This window comes from Solanum dulcamara, chromosome 3, assembly GCF_947179165.1.
Source record: "Solanum dulcamara chromosome 3, daSolDulc1.2, whole genome shotgun sequence".
Lineage (NCBI taxonomy): Eukaryota > Viridiplantae > Streptophyta > Magnoliopsida > Solanales > Solanaceae > Solanum > Solanum dulcamara.
Genome location: NC_077239.1, coordinates 16056947 through 16069023, shown reverse-complemented (window position 1 = coordinate 16069023; position 12077 = coordinate 16056947). Strand labels below are relative to the sequence as shown.

Below are 12077 nucleotides of genomic sequence, written 5' to 3'. Positions count from 1 at the left end.
GAAGTTTGACCTATGACCTCGTCCTATGGGTCCAGGTCTCCTTACGGGTCGTAGGTCATCCTTCGGGTTGTAGATCAACTACAGGTCGTAGGAACCACACATCATGCTAAATGCCAAATCCATTCCCTTTGATCCTTTTCTACCATCAATACTATGGGTTGTACATCCACCTACGACTCGTAGGAACCTACCTTGAGCTACTGGATATGAGCTTTCTCAGGAGCCTTCCTACGAAGACTACCTACATATCATAGGGCCTCCCACGGTTCGTAGATGACCCTCATAGGTCAACCTTGGGTTCTCAAATTTTCTAACTATTGAGAAACTCTACCATTGTCTCCTACAGTCTGTAGGTACTTGTATGGGAAGTAGGTGTAATAACCTCTAAGGTCATTTATGTTCTTTTATATGTTTTTACAATTTACCCCTCTCCATAGCTTCTTTATAGTCATTGTGTGATGCTGGGGTGGGTGGCATGTGTCACGACCCAATTTTGTAAGCCATGATGGGTGCCCAAACTGGACACTCGCATGTACCCTTGCTAATTATAAGGAAATTTGTCTCCTATTTTAGTCATAGCGTACCAATAGGCAAGACAATATATATAAGCCGACGAGGCTATCGTAACATATAGGAACAACTATTCACACATACATATACAACCTACATATATGTCCACAAACCTATAAGAGTAAAAAGAAATAGAAACATAAGGCGGGATAGGGCCCCCACCGTACCCCTAAATAAACAACTATATACATTGTACGATCGGCACCAAAATCTAGGCTCCGGAATAGTGGAGCACTTCTGACATAGCTGAGTGGGAGTCCTAAGCTGGCGGATCTCCAAAGTAATTACATGTACTTACATGCATTAAATGCAACCCCCTCCCCCCCGAAAGAAAAGGGGGTCAATACGATATATGTACTGAGTATGTAAATCATAATACAACATAACTGAGACCATAGCTGAACCAGGGATGCAAGGGACAAGTATAACAACTAACAAATTACTGTACCTACACCTTAGGACACGTAGTTATATACATCATCATATACTATGCCCGACCCGTTAGGGAACTAGGTGTCATAATTATTTCATCATGGCATTATCCCTTTCCATCATGCATACTATTTCATTATGTCATCCTATACGACATCATATCATCATATACAGCGTAATCTTATATGTCATCATACTATATCCGGTCCACTATAGGGCTCTAGGTTATAAATATATATCTATATTTTCATATGCATGCCTATGTGAAGTATCCAACCCTTTAGTGAGGGACTCAGTAAAGGGATTAGTGTACTTCTATAGCGTACCATCATCATATAGTAAAATATGCCGAGGAATATTTGGCCCGATCCATAATTTTAAATAATGCCAAGGAACGTACAACCTGATCCATATTTTCATCATATCATCGTATATATATATCCGACCCGGGACTCGGTGAATAACTTCATCATATACGGTATCAACGTATGCTTTACTTTATCCTATACGACATTTTATCATCGTACACTTCATATATATATACATACCCGGCCTGGGACTCGCTGAAGGAAATAGTAAAGCTGCGCCCAATATAATTTTCGTCCTATCATAGGACGCAGAGAAAAAAGGGTTACGGCATGCACGAGTGGAGTAGTGAGAAACCAAATGCAACTAATTCATCATCTTAGACTCGATAAAATAGTCAAGTGAACCGTCACCAGAAGACTCGAGGAGTAATTATCCAAGGTACCCCTTTAGATGTCCTTAGTCTCACATCAGCTGGGGCCTCAGAGATTACCGACATGCATTAAGATAATGCCACACAATTTATGCAATCAGACATATAACTTATGTAATCAGAGATACAACTTATGTAAAAAGAGACATTTATCCTCTCAGAGCCTTTTAGAATATGAGCTTATATTTCCACTTACTATTCAACATATAGGTGGATCGGGAGTAGTAATCTAACTACTTTAGGACCCTTAGTATTCAAAGGTGACTATGATTCACGAATTACGTCCGGAACCTCTAAATAGAATTATCTCTAAAATCATATCAGACATTATTTCCCTTACCTTAACCCCCTTTCAAAGAGAGAAATAGGAAAGCCTTATATGTACTACTTAACATCCTATAGAAGACTTGAAAGGCGAGGACTCTAATTATTGCAGGAGTTCTAAAATCCAGAAGTGAACAATGGTCTTGACTCCTACTCAATGCTTTATGAATGGAATGACTCCCAAATTTCATATATATATATATATATATATATATATATATAACTTAAGGCTAAGACATGCCAAAAGAAAAGAAAGGGTAAGCTTCACATACCTTTTGTGGATTAATTGTAATCCAGCTCACCTTGTTACCTCTTCGACCTAATAAGATGAGAGTAATACTGAGGATAATGACCTTCCGCTTTCTGATTTCCAACTCTACAACCAAGTACCCATAGGAATCATTTTCTTATCCAATACCCTCGACTAGTTTGTTACTAGTTCTAAAGTTACCAAAAATTGGGTAGCACTTCCCCTATAACCTTAACATCTCCAAGATTTTAACTCGGCCATCATGTCAAAAACCATACCAACAACAAAAACCATAATAATATACACAAGTAAATTACTTCAACATTACACAATACAAACTCCAAACAACTCGCCCGAAGCTACGATATCAAAATAGAGTTTTTAATCTTTATTTCGCTAAACCTTTAACAAGATGAAATGGAGGATTGTGTGGATGAAACCAGAAGTAACCAAACCCCTTTTTAAAAACTTTTCATCCCCGAAAAACTCCATCCAACCAGCTTCAACCGCAGCACAACAATCGCAACACACTACTCGACTTCGATTTAACTACGACAACTTCAATTTAATTTGTTCCTAACATCAATCATCCTTATGCAATTTTTCCACTTCCTAAATTTTTTAAGACATGTAATATACCACATAAAAACATCATAAACTCCAATTTGAAAGGAAAAACCTTACCTTACCCAAAACTCTCCAAAACTCGCCTCGGAAGCTCTCCTAGCGCGGCTAGAACTTTGGGACTTTTTGCTAACGTTTTGGTGCTTCTCCAAACCATAAAGTTTCATTAATGACATATTCATAACATCGTGGTATACCTAGATAATTAATTCATGGAAAGAAATTGGAGAATTTACCTTTTTCTCCCTAAAACCGTAGCTCTCTTTCTCTAGCTTCAATTTTTTCTCTTCTCTTCTTCTTTCTAGAATTTTCTTTTGATAAAGATGAACTAAAAGATAAGGATGGATAAAAGTCATTAAACATACATATATAGGCTACTTTAGGGGGTGACATGTGTCAACCCCTAAGTGGGGATACATGTCAAATCCTTATTGGGCCAACACATTGCACCACCCCTCATGGGCTGCCATGTAGAAGGTGGGGGACTACCCCCTTGCTGCAGATTATGCGACATGGAACCTCTAGCTTCTGCCATGTTGTACTCCCTCTTGCTGCCACCTGCTGCTCTGTTCTTCTTCTCATGGGGTCATAATCTTGTCTTGCTTTACGAACCTATGTAATTCTTGCTACGTAAGTTTTGTATGTACTCAAGTAATTTAAGTACATAAGATTTTCAAATTGGTAACTTACGTACGTAAGTCGAGCCCTACGACTCATAACCATATTTTCAAACTTTCCGTCTTGGGGTGTCACATTCTCCCTTCCTTAGTGTTGTTTTATAGCGTTATAGATTATCCGGCTCACATAGTAACTTTTAAGAAGCTCAAGAATCTTTAAGAAGCTCAAAGAAAGTTAAAAACCCTTCCAAAAACTTAAGAACCTTTCAAGATACTTAAGAAGCTTAAGATCCTTCCAAGGTACAAAAGTACGGGGTGTAACATCCTTCCCCACTTTAGAACATTCATCCTTGAATGTGAACCAAAACCCTCTTCAAGATCTTATACCAACTATATAGAGAGTTTCTATGTTCCATCGCAATAACACATACTTTCACCAAGCAATCAATATCAGAGTTCCTAATATTGGGATTACCTATAGAAGTAGAGAATATGTATGGATACTTGTGCTTCATTTCGCTTTCAGCTTCCAGGTCTCTTCTACGCGACTCTCGTTTAGCCATAGCACCTTGATGGAAGCTACATCCTTAATTCACCACCCCCACTCCGCTGATCAAGGATGGCGACCGGTTGCTTCTCACAGGATAACTCATCTATGACCTAGATATCCTCTACAGAATATACTTGGGATGGATCACCAACACACTTGCAGAGCATCGATACTTTGAAGACTGGATATACTGCTTCCAAATCCACTGGTAAGTCCAACTCCCAAGCAACCTTGCCTATTTTGTGGAAGGTATTATAAGAGACAATGCATCTCGTACTAAGGTCCTCTTTCTTGCTAGCTCTCATCATTTTTTCTGTGGATTACACTTTTGAGAGTGCTTAATTATAACTTGAAACTCTAGAGATCGACGTCGATAAACCACATATGACTTTTGTCGACTCAGAGCTGCTAATAAATTCTCCCGAATAAGCTTCACCTTTTATACCGCTTATTCAACCATATCTAGGCATATTAGTTATGTTTTACTACCATTAAATAATTCAATTGGCGACCTATATTGTCCGCCATACCAAGTCTCGTACGGGGCCATATGGATACTAGAATGATAGTTAATATCATAAGTACTTTTGACAGGTGGTAGGCAATTGTCTAAGCTACCTTTGGAGTCAGCCATATAGGCCCACAACATTTCGTTTAACATTTAGCTAGTAAGATTAGTTTGCCCATCAGTCTTAAGGTAAAATGGTGTAGGAAGACCTATCTGTCTTCCCAATCTCTTTGTAATTGATCTTCGGTAATTAACTGTATCTTGGGCTCCTTCATCTAGGACAATAGCTATAGGAACTCTGCAAGGTCTCACCACCCTCTTAACCTATAATTTCACATAATCTCGACTGGATAGGTAGTCCTTAATTGAAGGAACATGGGCTGATATTGTTAATCTGCGGATAATATTCCATATAGAATTATCTGTCCAAAGAGTGCAAAGTGAGTCTTATAGCCTAGGTCGTATTGTGGAATCTTTGACCTCGTATATTATTTCTTTCCTTCTTTAGATGACATCAACTAGTACCCTCTTCTTTTTGGGTTTTGCTCTTTGCCCATCAGAGTTGGCTACCAAGTTATGCTGAAGTCCCCTCGCACAATGACTTGCATAGCCGTTTCATGGTTTGCCTATCATTAACTCGTATTATGTTGAAGAGCTGTGGCATACAAGTACGCCATCTGTTAGTAATCAACTAATTTTGCTTGCTTTGCTTAAGACCTTTTATAATTCCCTTAACATAACTTATAACACTCTAGGTACATAATCTCATATCATTTCTTCGCTGCTAGTTCAGATTCTTCCATCTTGTGTGATCATAGCAGTACTAACGCACCGAATTCCATCGGAATGTCGAAGTTAAACATGCTTGGGTGAGAGTAATACTAGGATGGGTGACCCCCCGAGAAGTCCTCGTGTCATGTTCTATTGCAATCTTTGCAATAATGTGCGAAGGCACTCAACCTAGCCCAAGATTTACCTTGGCGTCTTCTTTCTAGTCTTCATGCTTCGCCTTGCCCTCTCTTCTTATCTCTTACAACTGGTGTTGGGGTATACCTTTAATTCAACCATGACTGTGTCCTTTTTGGCTATTTGATTTAACTTCTCTTCGTATTCCTCTGTAACATCTTCAAAATATCATAACTCTTTTTCATCATGTACTCATCTGCTTGGTATTATGCTGTATATAGCTATTCATAGGTTGCACAACTACTCTTATACCACTGGTATGAGGTAAATGCAGTCTTTTCATCTCCCAACCCGTCTTGCTTTACATATCGACTTCACACTAGGAATTGCTTGTGCTAACGCTATTTTGTCCTACTTCTTTCTTTTCTTCCTTTATATACTCCTTGGTCTCCTCATTTCCTATCATAGGAGATTTTCTATTCTCTTTGCTACTTGTACGTCCTGATATTAGCGACCAATGACGTTGTTGCTATATCTTAATCTTTACCCAAACATGGCCCTACTACCCTTTACACGGTCCTTAGTTTGCTCAGTCCTACTCTCTTATCATATTCACCCCTTGTGGTATGCACCCATCCCTTAGGGTTATACCAATGATTCTTTACACAGTCTCAGATACCGCGGCTCTTATCTGTTTATTATTAGCCTTGAGCTCCTGCTAACTTGTGCCAGTATGGGATCTCGCTTGAAATTTAAGTGTTCCTATCAACATGTGATAATGTCAGTTGATTTCATCTCACACGTTTATTTCTCTCATCCACTTTCCCCCTTTAGGGTGTACCTATGTCATACTCTATTTATTTTCAACTGTTCATACATATATGATTCTGTTCCAACACATTCGACATACAACACCATGTCCAACATTCTGTTAACTCATCTATACTTTAGGTTGCCCTTGTAAGAAACCTTAATACACCTATGGGGTGTTTAGAATTCTCGATAAATAGTAGACAATCTAGTCCAAGTACTAGTACTCGAGTCATATAACTAATGTAATAGCTTAGTCGAAGCCACATTTTCTTCATCCCAATCAATACGTCACTAGTGCTTATAATCGTGTTCGATTCACCATTCAGGGGCACTTATACTCTGATGACACATGTTTCTAGCTTTTCTATAACACTATCTTCATCCCAGTGAATGCCACTTGTTCCTCTTAATGGACTCACAACGCATCAATGGTCTTGCACAGCTATCTCCCTTATCCTTGAGGGGTCTTACTATTTTCCATAGTGGAGGTTCATATACACAATACCCCTTTCTACTTAATGCACCTTTATCCTTATCGTGTACTCGATGCTGACTCCTAATCTTACTCACAATCACATTCTTTAGTTACTTCGTTACTAGGCCCTACGTACTTCCATGATGATTCTCATTATATTCACACTATATTCTGCTCATAGTCAATCCTGGAGGGTAATATTTCTTAACCTTTATTCACGATCCTTACTCTGGACTAATTCCACCTGATGGAGCAAGCTTACTTAACCCCTTTATCCTTCCTCGTCATTCTCATCCTTAATACCTCGCAGGCAGTCTTAAGACGTTCATATCCATTACCATTCTTCTCACCATATCAGTATCGATCTTCTAATTGCCACCCATACCGCAATTTACTTATTTTCCAAAGTCAATTGTACTTCTAGTTTAGTCGGATCTTATCGTTACCGTGGATACAATCTCTCAAGATATACTACAACCTTATATCTCATTCTCTTCTTATTTCAAAAAAACTAATTTGGCAGAGTTTCCTCTATATTCCTTACTATCTGAAACCTGTACTCAGGAAATACCAACAATGCCTCACAGGGCCAACATATATATATTCATATCACCGCCACATAGGGCACCCAATATCAACAACAGTATAAAATAATGGACTTACCTCGTATGTCCAACTCGTACTGCACTCGTTACACTTTTCTATCTACTTTTCCCTTCAATCTTTGACTTTACATTTCAATCATATTTCAATCTTCTTACCTTATCTAGCATGCCTCCTTCACACTATTACTTACCTGTATATTGGGTAGCTTCCAATATCATCCATTATTTTCTTCTGTCGATATCATTCTTTAGTTAAAACCAAAGGTTAGAAAAAGGAATTTCATGTCCTATATCTAGGCTCTATCGCACGATCTTAGATATGAAGGAAAGGTGACATCCTAAATGCCTTGTAGCCTCATGTTTATAGATGTGGTGCGCAACAAACCAATAAACAAGACTTTACTAGACACGGTCTGTAGACATTCCGAGGAAGTACCGCTCGGATACCACTTCTGTCATGATCCAACTCCGTAGGTCATGATGGGTACCCAAACTAGACACTCGTGTGTACCCTTGCTAACTATAAGGAAACCTGTCTTCTATTTGAGTCATAGCATACCAATAGGCAAGACAATATATATAAGCCGACGAGGCTATCGTAACATATAGGAACAACTGTTCACACATACATATACAACCTACATATATGTCCACAAACCTATAAGAGTAAAAAGAAATAGAAACATAAGGCGGGATAGGGCCCCCACCATACCCCTAAATAAATAACTATATACATTATATGATCGGCACTAAAAGCTAGGCTCCGGAATAGTGGACCACTTCCGACATAGCTGAGTAGGAGTCCTAAGCAGGTGGATCTCCAAAGTAATTACATGTACTTACAGGCTTTAAATGCAACCCCCCTCCCCCCCGAAAGAAAAGGGGGTCAATACGATATATGTACTGAGTATGTAAATCATAATACAACATAACTGAGACCATAGCTGAACCAGGGATGCAGGGGACAAGTATAACAACTAACAAATTACTGTACCTGCACCTTAGGATACGTAGTTATATACATCATCATACACTGTGTCCGACCTGTTAGGGAACTCGGTGTCATAATTATTTCATCATGTCATCATCCCTTTCCATCATGCATACTATTTCATCATGTCATAATGTACGACATCATATCATCATATACGCCATAATCTTATATGTCATCATACTATATTTGGTCCACTATGGGGCTCGGGGTCACAAATGTATCCCTGTATTTTCACATGCATGCCTACGTAAAGTATTCGGCCCTTTAGTGAGGGACTCAGTGAAGGGAGTAGTGTACATCTATAGCGTACCATCATCATATAGTAAACTATATAGAGGAACGTTCAGCTCGATCTATAATTTAAAACAATGTTGAGGAACCTATGGCCTGATCCATATTTTAAAATAATGCCGAGGAACGTACGACCTGATTTATATTTTTATCATATCATAGTATATATATATTCGGCCCAGGACTCGGTGAATAACTTCATCACATATGACATCATCGTATGCCTCGCTTTATCATATATGATATTTTATCATCGTATACTTTATACATATATACATACCCGGCCTAGGACTCCGTAAAGGAAGTAGTAAAGCTGCACCCAATATAATTTCTGGCCCATCATGGGATGCGTAGAAAGAAGGGTTACGGCATGCACGATTGGAGTAGTGAGAAATCATATTCAGCTAAGTCATCATCTGAGACTCGATGAAACAGTCAAGTGAACCGTCACTTGAATACTCGGGGAGTAATTATACAAGGTACCCCTTTAGATATCCTTAGGCTCACATCAGCTGGGGACACAGAGATCACAGACATGCATCAAGATAATGCCACACAATTTATGCAATTAGAGATACAACTTATGCAATCAGTGACATTTATCCTCTCAGAGCCTTGCAGAATAGGAGCTTATATTTTCACTTACTATTCAACATATAGGTGGCTCGGGAGTAGTAATCTAACTACTTTAGGACCCTTAGTATTACGAGAAGACTACGATTCACGAATTACGTCTGGAACCTCTAAACAGAATTATCCCTAAACTCATATCAGACATCATTTCCCTTACCTTAAGCCCCTTTCAAAGAGAGAAATAAGCAAGCCTTATATGTAATACTTATCATCCTACAGAAGACTTGAAAGACGAGGACTCCACTTATTGCAGGAGTTCTAACATCCAAAAGTGAACAAGGTTCTTCACTCCTACTCAACTCTTTATGACTGGAATAACTCCCAAATTTTGTATATATATAACTTAAGGCTAAGACATGCCAAAAGAAAAGAAAGGGTAAGCTTCACATACCTTTTGTGGATTAACTATAATCCAGCTCACCTCGTTACCTCCTCGACCTAATAACATGAGAGTAATACTGAGGTTAATGACCTTTTGCTTTCTAATTTCCAACTCTACAACCAAGTACCCATAGGAATCATTTCCTTATCCAATACCCTCGACTAGTTTGTTACTAGTTCTAAAGTTACCAAACATTGGGTAGCACTTCCCCTATAACCTTAACATCTCCAAGATTTTAACTCGGCCATCATGTCAAAAACCATACCAACAACAACAACCATAATAATATACACAAGTAAATTACTTCAACATTACACAATACAAACTCCAAACAACTCGCCCGAAGCTACGATATCAAAATAGAGTTTTTAATCTTTATTTTGCAAAACCTTTAACAATACGAAATGGAGGGTCATGTGGCTGCAACCAGAAATACCCACAACCCTTTTAGAACACTTTCCATCCCTACAGCACTCCATCCAACCAGCTACAACCGCAACACCACAATCGCAACACACTACTTGACTTCGATTTAACTACGACGACTTCAATTTAGTTTATTCCTAACGTCAACCATCCTTATGAAATTGTTCCACTTACAACCTTGTTTAATACATGTAATATACCAAATAACAATATCATAAAATCCAATTTGAAAGAAAAAACCTTACCTTACCCGAAACTCGCCAAAACTTGCCAAAACTCACCTCGGAAGCTCTCCAAGCGCGGCTAGAACTTTGGGGCTGTTTGCTAACATTTTGGTGCTAATCATAAATTTTCATTACTGACATCTTCATAACATCGTGTTATACCCTAGATAATTAATTCATGGGACAAAATCAGAGAATTCACCTTTTTCTCCCCAAAACCGTAGCTCTCTTTCTCTAGCTTAAAGTTTTTCTCTTCTCTTCTTCTTTCTAGAATTTTCTTTTGATAAAGATAAACTAACAAATAAGGATGGATAAAATTCATCAAACATATATATATATAGGATACTTTAGGGGGTGACACATGTCAACCCCTAAGTGGTGACATGTGTCAAACCCTTGTTGGGCCAACACATTACACCACCCTTCATGGGCTTCCACATTGTAGGTGGGACCCACCCCCTTGCTGGAGTTTCTTCCATGTGGCACCTCCAGCTGTTGTTATATGTCACTCCCTCTTTTTTGCCACGTGCCGCTCTATTCTTCTCCTCATAGGGTCGTAATCTTATCTTTCTTTATGAACCTATGTAATCCTTACTACGTAAGCTTGGTATGTATTCAAATAGTTTAAGTATGTAAGATTTTTAAATTGGTAACTTACGTACGTAAGTCGAGCCCTACGACTCATTAATTGGCCTCCAATTCCTTCCGAATTCTCATAACCATATTTCCAATCTTCCCTTCTATAGGGTGTCACATTCTCCCTTCCTTAGAGTTGTTTCGTAGCGTTATAGATTATCCAACTCACATAGTAACTTTTATGAGGCTCAAGAAGCTTTAAGAAGCTCAAAAAAACTTAAGAACCTTTCAAGATACTTAAGAAGCTTAAAAATCTTAAGAACCTTCCAAGGTACAAAAGTACGGGGTGTAACAGCATGCTCCATGAGGTAGTTGGGTAAGCTTTGTGTGAGTTTTTCCTTTTTGAGAGTTAAAGTGAAAAAAGTTAACTTTATTCAACATCTAAAGATTCCGTCATCATATGGAAATTCCAATGTTTCCATTAGCTCCTAAGGTCCATTTTGTTCTAGAAGGAATGTTGGTTTAGGTTTTGGAGTCTTAATTTTGAGTTTGAATGGTTTTTCTATTTATGCCAAGTTTGAATTCGGTCAACATTTTGAGGAAATGCACTCGGATGAAAATTTTATCAACTTGATTAGTTATGGAACATTGAGTTTAGTCTAGAACGACATTTGGTTTGGTTACTGAGGTGCTCAAAATGAGCTTTTGGCCGTATTTCAAGTGTTTTCTTTGGAACTGTTGACTTTGGTCAACATTTTAATAACACGACCTCTGTTGGTCATTTTGTTGATTTCATTGAGTCTGTAATGCTATTTGTTATTGGGTAGTATGATTTGTTTGAGTCAATGGAATTTCAAATGAGTTTTGAGCCCTATCAGGGATCTTTTTCCCCTTTGTAAACTGTTGATGTTCAGCTGCTGGTGCAGCTAAAGTCCCTTCTCCGCAATTGCAATCCCTTGGAAGCATTTGCAGAGGTTTGGCAACCTATTCTACATATTCTCTAGAGGACCTACGTGTTCGTGGAGAGTAATGGGTTTGTTCTCCACATTTGCGTGAGGAGCTACACATTCAAGAAGTTCTCTGAGGTAAAGCTCCACATTCACAGAGAGTAAGTTTTTTGACCTCAAGATTTTTGGAG

General features: G+C 38.5%; 1 pseudogene; it reads left to right on the top strand.

Moving 5' to 3' along the window:
* The first annotated feature begins 5418 nt into the window (after positions 1 to 5418).
* LOC129883846 (5S ribosomal RNA) lies at positions 5419 to 5537 on the top strand (annotated as a pseudogene).
* Positions 5538 to 12077: the final 6540 nt, after the last annotated feature.